The 12,807-nt window shown below is 40.1% G+C and overlaps 1 long non-coding RNA gene across 2 annotated transcripts; it reads right to left on the bottom strand.

The window, feature by feature from the left end:
- Nucleotides 1-5,172: 5,172 nt before the first annotated feature.
- LOC135412115 (uncharacterized) lies at nt 5,173-12,807 on the bottom strand. Of its 2 annotated transcripts, XR_010429503.1 has the most exons (3): nt 10,265-12,807; nt 8,591-8,693; nt 5,173-7,339 (listed from the first exon to the last, which is right to left on the bottom strand). It is a non-coding gene; the product is annotated as an uncharacterized LOC135412115 (long non-coding RNA). The 2 variants fall into 2 exon arrangements; XR_010429504.1 differs by lacking the exon at nt 10,265-12,807 and having other exon boundaries at nt 8,591-9,225.

Here is a 12,807-nt window from a genome sequence, read left to right as displayed (position 1 = left end):
GTACTGTTTTTGTGTTCCCTTCAATAAGAACGGCTGAGTATCTAAATGCATTAATCAGCAACAGCAACAGCCAAGATCTGTAATTATAAAATGCCTGGGTTTGCTGACTCTGTAACTGAAACAAATGCTGCAAGTTGCCAGGTCAGCCTGCATTTGATGTGGGAAATCACTCGTCAGTTTTCAGATATAAACTGCAGTTTTAAATAATGTGATTAGTAAAGAAGAGAGAAGAGTCCTTCAAATTATTAGTGGTTGGAAAGGTCTTAAAAGCCAGCAAATTTCTTCCTTTCAAATAATCTTTTTGTTGTGTGTGAAGAGCCTCATTAATAAGCATAATTGAATTACACTGATTTCGAAAATCACTTTAGCTATTGTCATTGTCAGTGGCAAAGTTTGCCTGCTGGCTCCTCATGTGCTGGGGCTGACTGCAAGCCTTAAACCATTGTGTTCCATGATCCTGGAGGGCTCTGGCACCATGCTGGGACATCAGTAACTGCTTAATAAGAATCTGCTATTTTTGGTTCCACTTCTGATCTGTCACTGGTAATTTGTGAGAAGCGTGTTGTGAGACGTTGTGTAGTTTATAAAAATCTACATGAGGCTTCTCACACAGATGTTAACTGAAGGATTGGGATGCTCGTTTATAAGAAAACATGATATATGTTCTGAAGGAAATCTTAATGATATTTGGAGAAAAAGGGAAGCCTGGTGCTCTCTGTGTATGGTGTACATGGTTCTTTTCCCCCCGACAGTGGGCAATCCAAGGGCCTGGAGCTGCTCCCTGGGCACCCATCATGGGAACATGGGCTGACAACAGACCCATGAATGAGGTGGTATTTGCAATCACCTCTACATTAAGGGATGGGGTTATAGGAGACAATCCTAGAAGTTGTAACAGCAAACTCAAAAGATTGAAGCTCACCACAGCATTACTCTTTAACTGACTTTTATTAGGCCTCTGTGGTGGTGTATCCTCCCTCCCTGCCCAGGCTGCAATATGATCTGAGAAATGCTGGTTAGGCCTCAGCCTTGATGAACAGCACCTGGGCTCAGGTCATCTTGGGATTATCAGAAATACTGTCTGTTCCCAGGAACTAGTGCTGTCTGACAAACTCCTGCTTTTTAATGAACAGCCTTGGAAAGTTAACTTTTCCTGCCTGAATAACAACCTAAGTGCAATAATATTTTTGTTATCAAACTTTCAAAGAAAGTTGACCTGAATTGTGGTCAGGATGGAAAATTATTATGACTAAAGCCAACTCTCTTGTGACCCTATGAACAGTGGTCCAAAGTGAGACCCTTTGATCTCTCCTGGACCACAGTGATCTGTGACCAGCATCTCCCTCTGAGTGGGGCCTCTCAGAGCCAGCAAACTCTCAAATTTGCTACACTTGGAGATTTGTGAACCACAACAAAGGATCCTGAGTTGATACGCTCGACTCCTCGAGGCTCAACCCTTTGCCAGTTGAGAAGATGCAAAGGCATCCAAAGTGAGTATTTCACTGAATTCAAGGGGAATTTTTCAAATGCATATACCTTGTACTGACTCTGTGTGTGCATGCAAGTGTGAATATGCTACAGGAAATGGACTAGGAATGTTGTTCACTCAGATCCTTAAATACTTTAAATTTGTGGTAAGTCAGACCTGTGAGTTATTGTTGTGATATAGTAAATTCGATATGAATATTTTGCTAAATTGTTTAGCTTCAGTTATCAATTGAGTACTGATAAGTTAAGTGCTGTTAAGTGCTGTTTTGTAAAGTTTAAGTGATGTTGGGCCTTTAGGCATAAACTGTTGGTCAGGTCTGGGCTCAGTTTAGCATGAGGGTCTACTGTGAACCTTGTGACTCAACAGGAGGGTCTTCTGTATTCCTTTTTTTCCTTACCCTTTCCTATTCCTCTTCCCTCCCCTCTCCCCCCAGCCTCCACATAGACAGGTTTGGACTTATTTCAGTCTGGATTGATTGATTTCTGATTTTCATTTGCTTTTTCTCAGTGTGCTTTAACCATCTAGTAAGTAGTAGAGTGAACCTTGCCAACAAACTTTGTCGTGCTGTCGCTTTTATATTAAACCTGTTTTTGCTGATACCTTTTCAGGTGATTCCTTAAAAAAACTTAAAACACTCACACAACAGCCTCTAATATTTCATAGCATCCTTCAAAAGGAAAATTTGGCACTAAAAGTGAAAACCTCAGGAATATACAAATCTGCAAGAAGCTATTCAAGTTCCTGAAACAGTTTTGCTTTCAGTCTTTTGTAGATCCTAATACAAATCTGCACAGAACTGCTTTTAGGTAATGCAATATTGTTTTTCAGATAGATAAGCAATTTTGGTGTTACAGCTGTCATTTTCTAAGGAGCTCTTTTTTAATTTTTTTTTTACTTCCCCTACTTATAACCATAAAAATGTCACAAGCAGTTTACAGCTGTAGTTGTTGCTTCTTTAACATGCAGCCTAAGCACATGTCATGAAAAATGAAACAAGAGTTGATAAAATTCTTGCAAATTAGGAAGGTGTCAGATCAGATATAAAGTTTCTGGAAATGGAAAGGCTGATTTTATATATTTTCTAATTACAAGACACACAAATTCTTAAGAGGCTTTCTAGCTCATAAACCTAGCATGACATTTGTGTGCACAAACTGTGACCTCAACATTAAAACTGACAGCTGTCTGTCTGAAGAAAAGTTCAAAGTCCAGTGAAAACATTTCAGAATTTATTTGGATCATAAAGTTTTAAAGAGGATTCTACTAAATATTACAAGTGGTAGAATTTTAACATGGCATTTGGAATGAGGGAAGGCATTAATGCCACTTAGAAAAGGACACATGATCAGTATCTCTCATGCTAATATTGGTAAGATCCATCTTTCCAAACTATGATGAAACTGTCTTCTGATGTTCTCATCTGCTGGGTTGTACTCTGCCTCTGCTCTTGTTCCAGAGTGTCCAGAAAATAAGTTGCTTGTAGAATAAATGAATGAACCAACGGCTGAATGAACTCACTCCCATCTCCCTATGGTGACAATCGTGAACCTTCAGACCATTTCTTCCTTTTATAGCACAGCTATAAAAGTGCTCTGAGTGACACCAGACACTCTGCTGGTAGCTGGTCACTCAAGGATCAAACCAAGCTTCCCAGAAGTTTGTTGTGATCAATTCACGATCCCTAAAATACCTACAAAAACAGGACAATATCCACACACTGCCTCCATCCCATGCACTAAAGGAGATTGCACAGAATTCATAGTTTGGAACAGAGAACTGTGATTTACTTGATAATGCTGCTCCCCGCAAATCGTCAAAGAACCTTTTTACAATACCTCTATAACTTTAGTTTTGTGTAAGAAACAATTTCTCACAAAAAAAGTCCCCCAACGTGTGTGAGGCCCTCAGGCTGGCAAGAAGCTATCAGAGGTAATGATTTCTATCCTTATGTGGCTGAAGAGAAAACAAACACAGCTGAAATTACACAAAACTATCCTGTCCTGGCAGAATATTCATGAGAGAAATACAGACATTTGCCTCAAAAACTGTAGGATCAATTCTTCCTGTGATGAGAGATTAAAAGAAAGCAAAATAAAAGCAAAAACATTAGCATTGCCTTTCTTGTGAGATCAAAGAAGTCCTAATTGCAGATTTATCTTGGAGAACTGAATAAAGGGATAAATACAAATGTCAGTCTTTCAGATTGCCCAAGCTGACACACAGACTGGCAGTCCCCATGCACAGATCAGATTTGTTTGGAACGTATCAAAAACATTGAAAGCCCTGGACCACTGAGCAGCACAAAAAGCAAATGTGGATTAGTGTGTATTTATTGGTTAATTATGTTTTTCTCCCAGTCTGAAAGACTCTAGACTGTATTAAAATTTTACTGCAGATTGAAGCTCGGGAATCTTTTCAAAAAGGAATTAAATGTGACATTAGATGATCACTCATGGAGTCTTTAAAACCAGTATCTTCCAAATAAACATATATTTTATTCCTGATCTGAAAAATACTGTTCATTTATACGTGGAGAAAATATAGACTGCTTGGAGAGAAAAGGTTGGAAGGCTGTCCAGATATTGTCTGCATGCTATGTATGTGTCTCTGAGGATCAGTTGCCTGGAAATGAAAACAAGACAACAGTACTTGTTTACATAGATGTTGTCTGAAAACTTCTCAGGCATTTATCTTCTCTCTGCTGGCTTTGTACCAGTGGTCCATCGCTTAAATTGACCCATGGGAGCTATTTTTGGGGGGTAAGGAGTGAAGTCTGCAAAACAGCATTTATGATTCAGAGAGTAAATGATACAGCTCTAAAGGGAAAAAAAATTCCCCCACTGCTACTTAAAAAGTTTTTTACCACCTTTGAAATCAAAACCTGATCAGGATGGTGTCTGTTCATTCAATTGATTGCTTCCAATCATTTTAAAACAATCAAGGTTTAACTAGAAATAGTCATTCAGCCATGTGGTTTATTGACAGCAAATGAGGGCTTTGAAATGGGCATGAGTTAAAACTGAATAAATTACACTTGGAGCTGAATTGTTACACTTTGATATTTTGTATAGGTAATTCACAGTTTAAAAGTAATAATGGATTCACAATGGTAATATTGGTAGTACAGATGAGTTACGGAGATATAGAGCTACCATTATCAGAAGGATGAGATTTGTAGTTTCTGTTTCCATACAGAGAAATCTCAGTGTGGGCTTTTAAGGAGAGTTAAAAAACTGTCCTTTTAAGAAGTTTTACTTACATATAAGCCCGTATATCGTTTCACCACCATATCACACTGCTATCAGGCAGCTTGCTGCCTCTAGGCAAATCATTCCTCTCTTCTGTTCACATTTGCAGAAAGGTGGTGACTGTCTTGATCTCCTTTGCAAACTCCTATCAGTTCTGCTCTGCAGTGACTCCTAAGAGTGTGCCAGCTTCCCCAGGACCCTCCATAGGATGCTTGTCCAGCACCAACAAGGGCAATTTCTGGACTTCTTGCTGTGTTTCATGAAGCAATCACAGTGGGTGCCAGGACATCACAGGTGTCCTGGAACAGCAGCCTTTCTGAAGACAGCACCAGAGAACTCTTGCCTATCTCTAAAGATGCTGTCCCAGGGCTCTTGTTTTTACTGCACGTCCTTTAACAAATTAAATAGCAAAATACATTCAATGTTCCAAACACATAAGCAAAATTAGCATTTTATTGACAGTTTCAGTTGAGAAGCCAAAGTCTACAAATGTACAAATAAATGTTCCTTATGTTTATTTTACATACACTTTATTTTTTTGCTTTTTTCCCCCTTGGTATCCTATCAGTCTTGTATAAAAGAGACAAGAAAATCTGAAACATTTGATTAATCTTCAAGTATAACTTGCCTGTTTTTTCAATGATGACAAAATTGCTCTCTCTCTAGGTTAAATAAGCTGACATTTAAAAAAGCGTAGAGACAGTATTAACCCTTCCCTCATATCATCTCCCAGTACACCTGTTTTTTACAGTGGCCAGTGAAATGGATACGTCCTTCCAGCATTGTGGCCTGCATGAAATAAACATTCTAAACAGCCTGAACTGGTGCTGAGTTTCAAGGACAATTTTGGTGAAAGGGAAAAAGGGAAATATTATCTGCCATTACAGTTCCCCAGCTCTACAGAGGATCCAACTCCACAGAGGAGAGCATCCATTTGCCAGCATCTGCATGCATGCTGAGCCCGGGGATGCCGGAGCTGCTCCCGGCTTCCCAGAGGCTGCAGGGCCACTAGAGGGATGTCTACAACCATCCTTCCACTGGCTTCTGAAGCGCCAAACCACCACTTCACTTTTCCAGCCAGCTGCAAATCACACACGGAATCAAACAGGAATTGAAAATGCTGCAACAAATATATCAAGAGAGTTGCTCACCATGGCCTAGGGAGAGTATTTGGAAACTACCAGATGGAAAGGTGAGATGCAATGCTGGAGTCCCACAAGGCCCAAGTGAGCTGATCAAAAATCACAGAATCATGGATTCACAGAGTGGTTTAGGTTGGAAAGGACCTTGACAATAATCTAGTTCCAACCCACCTTGTTCTGGCTAAAGTTTTCTACCATCAAATTCCAATTTGGTGGAAAGCAAACAGCTTGTCCCCAAATCCCTAGCTGCTGCTTTCCTTCCAGCATATCTGACATGATCTACCTGAGTCTTTTTGACAGCTCAAGGTCAAGAGCTTCCAGGCCTTGTAAGATCAGGGGGTCTGGGCTGTGGTCGTACCACCCGACTGACTCTGTGGGCTACGCATCTGCCTGCGACGCAGGTCATGGGGGAGTCTTGCACAACTGCTTGGAAAATTCTGAAAAAAACCCCAAATTTTGTTCTTTTCTGTAGTGAAATCTCTCTTCAAGCTGCCACTCTACAGGCAACATCAAGTCCAGCACTTGGTTCAGAGCTGGAATTCTGTTTTACTGCAACATTTCCTACTATTCTCAAGTACATCTAGAGATATCCTTTTTTTGTTTGTTTCCAATGGTTTAACTTGTATCTAGTAGTATGGCATAATCTAAACTATCAACAAGTTAGCAGTAGGCCCAGTGAAAAAAGTACTTTATTAGTTTTAAATTAGTTGACTGGAAAAGGATGAAAATGTAATAGTGAAGAGTCCCCTCTCCTACAGGGACCAACTGTTGGAATTGATGGGATGATAGAGGCTGCAAAGAGAGGAAAAGATTGGTAAACTGAAGAAATAAGCTTTAGTTGTAAGTACTATAACAGACACTGTGCACTCCAGAACAGCATAAGTAATGAGCCTAATTTACTACCCTGTCTGGGTAGATGGGTCAAACTGTTATGTTTAAAAAAAAAAAAAAGATTTTAATTTACATGGAAAAGAATCAGCATAGATTTTAGAAGTGGTAATAGTTAGAGCTGGATGATTTATTTATTTATTTTAATAGTTAATTCCCCGGAAAATGTGGTTTCAGTCATGTCTAAACTATTTGCTTCAAATTTGCTGAATAGTTTTGGCTGGAAAAAAAACAAAGGAGGGGATAAACTGTGTTGGAGGAAAGTCCCCAATTACGCAACAGCTCAATGATCAGAGCATTTACTTAGGTAGCAGAGACACCTCAGCAGAGGCTGGTTGAGGCAGGCTATGCTCACTTCTTCCTGTTACCACTTAGATTTTGTCCAGACAGTGAGGGATGGGGACATACCTCCCAAGGGAGCACGCTGGTTCCCAGAGTAGAAAGCCATGATTCTCATGCTCTCCCTCTCTGACCCAACAAACTTGGTGACTTTGTGCAGGTCAACAGCTTCAATGTGAGGAAGAATTTCCCCTTTCTTCTGCTTCAGGCATACCCAGTCCTTTGACAGCTTTCTAAGAAGTAGAATTCTGCTTCAAATTTCCTTGGACAAAAGTAGGATTTCCTTATCCTAAGTATATCCATGCTATGACATTCTTTCAAGCATCCATAGCAAATATTCTACATCAGATTAAACAGAACATTTAATGTTTCATGCAAAAAAATAACCTTCAGGTTATTTTCTTCCAGCAAGGAGAAAAAGCCAGTTTGATTATGTCTAAACTCTGCTGATTTTTATTACATCCACTGCGGCTTTTGAACAAAAATGCAACTTCCACAGTGTTTAACTGATCATGAAATAGTTTGGTTTCACCTTCATCCAGGCTGCACTACACTTCATACAAACCCTTGTGCCTGCAGCCACACAATTGAAAATGACATTGAGAGCTCCCAACTCCCGTCCCTGCAGTGCCACACACCACATCATACAGCCCTTTCAAAGTGCACTGATCACACTGCAGGTAGTTCTTTTCTTTCTGCCTTTACTTGGATGAAGGTTGTACCAAAACCCTGTTGTGAATAGCTAGAAACAGTCCTATTTCCCATATAAGCTTATTTGTGGCCAGTTTACTTGCATATGCTCTTCTGCCAGCATTATCCTATAATGTACAGAGCTCTCAGACTCCTTGATGTTGCCATCTTCAGTGTAGCTACAGACATTACCATATCCTCAGTCACCCATCTGCCAATCCAGAAAACTGAGTTATTCAAGCCACCTCACATAAAACAGGCTGCTTTGTTCCTTTATCTCTGCCAAACTCCCATTTTAGTTCCTCTCCTTTAATACAGATGAATGGATCTATTTGTGTCCCAGCACTTGACCTTGCCCTGCCCTATCTTACTTGACTATCTTTGTTAAATTTTACAATACCGTTTATCCTTTTTAATTCTACATTTTTATCAGCTAACAGAAGCCTCAAGTACTTCTCCTCATCTATTTCCAAATGGTAAGTTCCCACATTACATTAGAATTTCTTACTAGTGCCCAAGTGCACATCCCTCTATAGACTGTACCTTTTGACTATATCCTATTTCTATCATTTCCATCATTGAGATGATCCAGATCTTCCAAGCAATATCCCACCCCTTAACTCTACTGCTATTGTCTTCTGACTCTCTGCAAACAGCCAGCATAAGCAACACACGCCTGGACTTCATGCTGGTAAATAAAAAGATTCCTATTTCAAAAGTTAAACAAGATGGACCAGGACTGGTCCTTGTATTTCTTACCAATCGAAATCTTCAAGGATTCGACTAATACCCACCTCCTTATTTCACCCCATAAGTCAATGCTGTCCTACATGTAGTCAGTTCTTTGTAGTTTAGGAATAGCATGTTACCCATCAGAACGTTTTATAGCTGGATTTCCTACAAAGAATGTACATTAAAAGTTCACTTAATAATTCCTACTAACTCCATCTTTATCATATCAAATTATTTACTGAAGATAAGTCTATGAACTGTCATATTTGTCTCATTTTAAGATACAGATGTATCTTACTATTTTAAATCATATGGCATTATCCTGGCAATAGTAATTCATTTGAAAATCACTTGCTATAAAATTAAGTTTTAGTAATTTCAAAATTATGATGCTTATCTGATACCAAATTTATTAAAATCTTCCAACTTTTCTTCCAATTTTGTTGCAATTACCACTTCTAATACCTTAATTCTGCTTTTCCATGTAGTGTTTCATTCTAACATCATCACCCATCACCAAAGCCTAGATGAAGTATTTTATTTGGATTGGAGCAAAACTGAGATCATCTCTATGCAAGCCTCTTAACACAGTTATCCCATTTACTATTTGAGAGTCAAGCCTAGCAATAACAGTAGTTAAACAAGACTGTCCTTGTTGGACAAAAGGAGAAATAGGAAAGCCATATCTTTTCCAAACAGGAAGAAAATTCCCTTCCCTTCCCTTCCCTTCCCTTCCCTTCCCTTCCCTTCCCTTCCCTTCCCTTCCCTTCCCTTCCCTTCCCTTCCCTTCCCTTCCCTTCCCTTCCCTTCCCTTCCCTTCCCTTCCCTTCCCTTCCCTTCCCTTCCCTTCCCTTCCCCTTCCCCTTCCCCTTCCCAAACCTTCCCTTCCCAAACCTTCCCTTCCCAAACCTTCCCAAACCTTCCCTTCCCTTCCCTTCCCAAACCTTCCCAAACCTTCCCAAACCTTCCCAAACCTTCCCTTCCCAAACCTTCCCAAACCTTCCCTTCCCAAACCTTCCCAAACCTTCCCAAACCTTCCCTCCCCTCCCCTCCCCTCCCCTCCCCTCCCCTCCCCTCCCCTCCCTTCCCCTCCCCTCCCCTCCCCTCCCCTCCCCTCTCTCCCTCCCTTCCCTTCCCTCTCTCCCTCTCTGTGCTGTGGTTACTTTGCTGCTTGACTCTGATGTTGTTTACATATAAAATGACGCAATTTCTCCGAGACTGTAAACCTTTATATGCAAAGCTATGTCTTCACTAGTGCACTCACAACTGTTCTTCCTCCTGTTTTACAGCCCCTGCAAGTTCCCTGAGAGTAGGCACAGCAGCTGTAGTTGTTTACATCCCAGTATCAGCAAGGCTAGCTCGGTTTCCCCACAATTAACAGTAGCTAAGTCTTGATGAAAAGCAGAGCATAGGAATGACAGTGCTAATACAGAGACACATAATGTGGGTATTCAGAGATGCACACAGAACCACTGCACTAATCATCTTTTCTTAGCCAGTTCTATCCAAGTCATCTTCTACTGGCATTTCCCCCTAATTGCGGGGAGCATTCAGTGCCCAGGATTTTACTGACACTTTCCAAGGCAGTTCCTGCATTCTTATGGCAAAAGGCCAGATCAAAAGAAAGATTTATTAAGTGACTACAATGGTTCTTACACAAAAACCCAAGATCACAGTCCAAAAATACTCTTCTCAACAGCTGTCTAACTGTGAAGGTCACTAAGTTTGCTATCTACCTCTCTGCCTCCATTCTGCTGAGTGCTCTCTTCGATAGGCTACAGAGCCTTTTCTTCCTGGCATCCCTATCTTCTTATTGGTGCACTTTTCTGCATAAAGACTTCTTTAGCAGAAGGCATTCTTAAAGAGGCAAAACCACACACCACCCTGCAAAATAGTGGCTAGGAACTTTTTTTAGAGGTGAACTACACAACATGAATTGCCATAAGACAGAGAAAGGAGAACAGGTACAGGGGTTCTCACTCTGCTAAAGAATTCTGGATCGGATCAGAATGGACATGCTGGTTCATATTACGTCTTATCTGGGAAAACATGGGGCTTTGGGCACATTTCTTATAAGTCCTGTTCATTGCACAGTTGGGCTCCCTTTCTAACACATCTGATTCTCCTCAGGTTTTCTATGAGGAGCCTATTTACTTAATTCTGGACTTTGGGTTCCCTTTTGGGAAGTTAGTGTTTAAATGTTTGATCTTAAATCTACAATAAACTATCAAAAATGGTTTTGTTCATACAGGTATGTGTTCACTGAAAGAAATAAATATTACAGGCATGCAAATGACGGGTCAGAATCAATCCTTAGTCCCTTTGTCAGAATTAAAAGGAGGCAGAAGCAGCTTTGAGAAGCTCTGGCCAGCACTTTCAAGGGACCAGAAGCTTTGTACTCCTGCACGTTTCCAATTTTGTAACCTTTAGCATGTGTCATGTAAATGAAGTGCTGGAGATAATGCTCACAGCAGAAAGAACAGTGTCAGAAATCCTCCTCTGCTCTAAGGTACTGTGAGGCGTAAACAGCCTACTGACAGCACAGTGGGGAGGATTTCATAAATCACAGCACCCTCTCGAACTGCTGACTTACACCTATGGGCCACAGAGCCCTAAACTTCACCTAAATGCAGAAAGCAGCAAAGGAAAAGCCAAGGTCACTTTGTCCTTACTCTCCAAGCTACACTTACTGCAAGTTTCCTCCTGAGACTTACAGCAGGGAATCTGGCACATCACCATCACGTAAGCATTTCAATTAACCTCGATTCACAGCTTCACTTCTGTCTTCACAGTGCATCCAAGAAACTGCAAAATTACATTATTAACAAAAGCAATGCTAGTTAGCTCAGGAGAATTATGTAAGCAATTAAGAGCCAGGCAGAGACCAAGTCCTACATTATCAGGACACACCCAGGCATTATGCAGCCACTTTTGTTTCACACCTCTTTTACTTGATTCTCTGGTATTTGTGATTAAGATACTGAATTCAACAGAGCAACAGACAGTACCAGCTGAGAGTTCTGTATTTATCAGCTATAAATGCTGTTTGAAAGAGTGGGAAGCAGATACCTGGCATACCTATGAGATACAAAGGTATATTTCTTCCCAAGTAGAAGAGTAGATGTAGGCCTTTACCTACAAAGTTTACCATATGAAGACATTTTCTTTAACATTTGCTTGACTACTTTGGTTTGCATTTAATTATATAGATGGCTGAGTGGTTTTGTAATTTTATAGCTGGCCTGTGCTAGTAATTGATGTGGTAGTGTCATTCTTACTGAAGGCTGGTTTGGAAATGCATAGGGTTTGAAAAGCTGCTTGTATTTAAAGCCATTAGTTGCGATGCAATCGATGCTGTACTATGAATTAAATGAAAGAATGTTAAATAATGTTGGGGTTTTTTTGTGGACTTTACATAACTGTAGTATTTGCCCCAAGATAACACTGGAATCGGTAAATCAATGATGAAGATTGTGGCTGACTTTGTGAGTTGTTCAAAAACATGAGCTTTTATATGTCCTAGATACACAAGTCATATACCTTCCTTCCCATTTGTTTTCATTAACGCAAAATGAAGAAAACTAGGTTTATTTTTAATCCAGAAAAATAATTCATTAACCCTTAGACTGACTGAACACTTGTATGTGAGAAAGGAAAATTAAAAAAACAAAAAAGCCCAACCCCTGCCCCCAATAAACTTATATTCCTTTCCATCCCTATTTCATATTTATGAATCTAAAAGTAAAGAAACTCTCACACTAATGAAATAAATCTATGTTATTTTCTGGAGGTAGAATGGTGATCTTTAGCTACACCCTCCAAAGTCTCAAGACCTCATTATCTGAAAAACCATTTCTTGTCCTATTTCCATCACAACGACAACCATCTATGTCAGTGGAGCATCTCAGGCGAGTGACGATAGTTATATACCTTTGCCTGTAGCAGTTTGACATGGTTTAATTTTGGAAGCTTTCAAAGACTCTGTATTTGCTCGGACTATTGAGGTGGAGGGGTTGTTCTTACTCTTTTGTCACAATTTGGTTCTCATTTGGGATGAGAGTCGGTTCATGTTGCTAGACAAAGGTAGTCCATGATATCACTTAATTCTTCTATACATCTGTTTTCCCATATGCAAAACACAAAAATGGACTACATCCACACGAGATGCTAAAGTTTTAGAGATCCCACCAATTAGTAGAATCAACTCCTCTGTCAGCAGTGCTCTTATGTTCTCCTCTCAATATCTGCAGAGAGCCTAAGAAGAGGATTTGCAAAAGCC

Source organism: Pseudopipra pipra, chromosome 3 (assembly GCF_036250125.1).
Source record: "Pseudopipra pipra isolate bDixPip1 chromosome 3, bDixPip1.hap1, whole genome shotgun sequence".
NCBI lineage: Eukaryota > Metazoa > Chordata > Aves > Passeriformes > Pipridae > Pseudopipra > Pseudopipra pipra.
The sequence above is the reverse complement of the archived record's forward strand: the minus strand, read 5'-3'. Positions and strand labels throughout refer to the sequence as shown.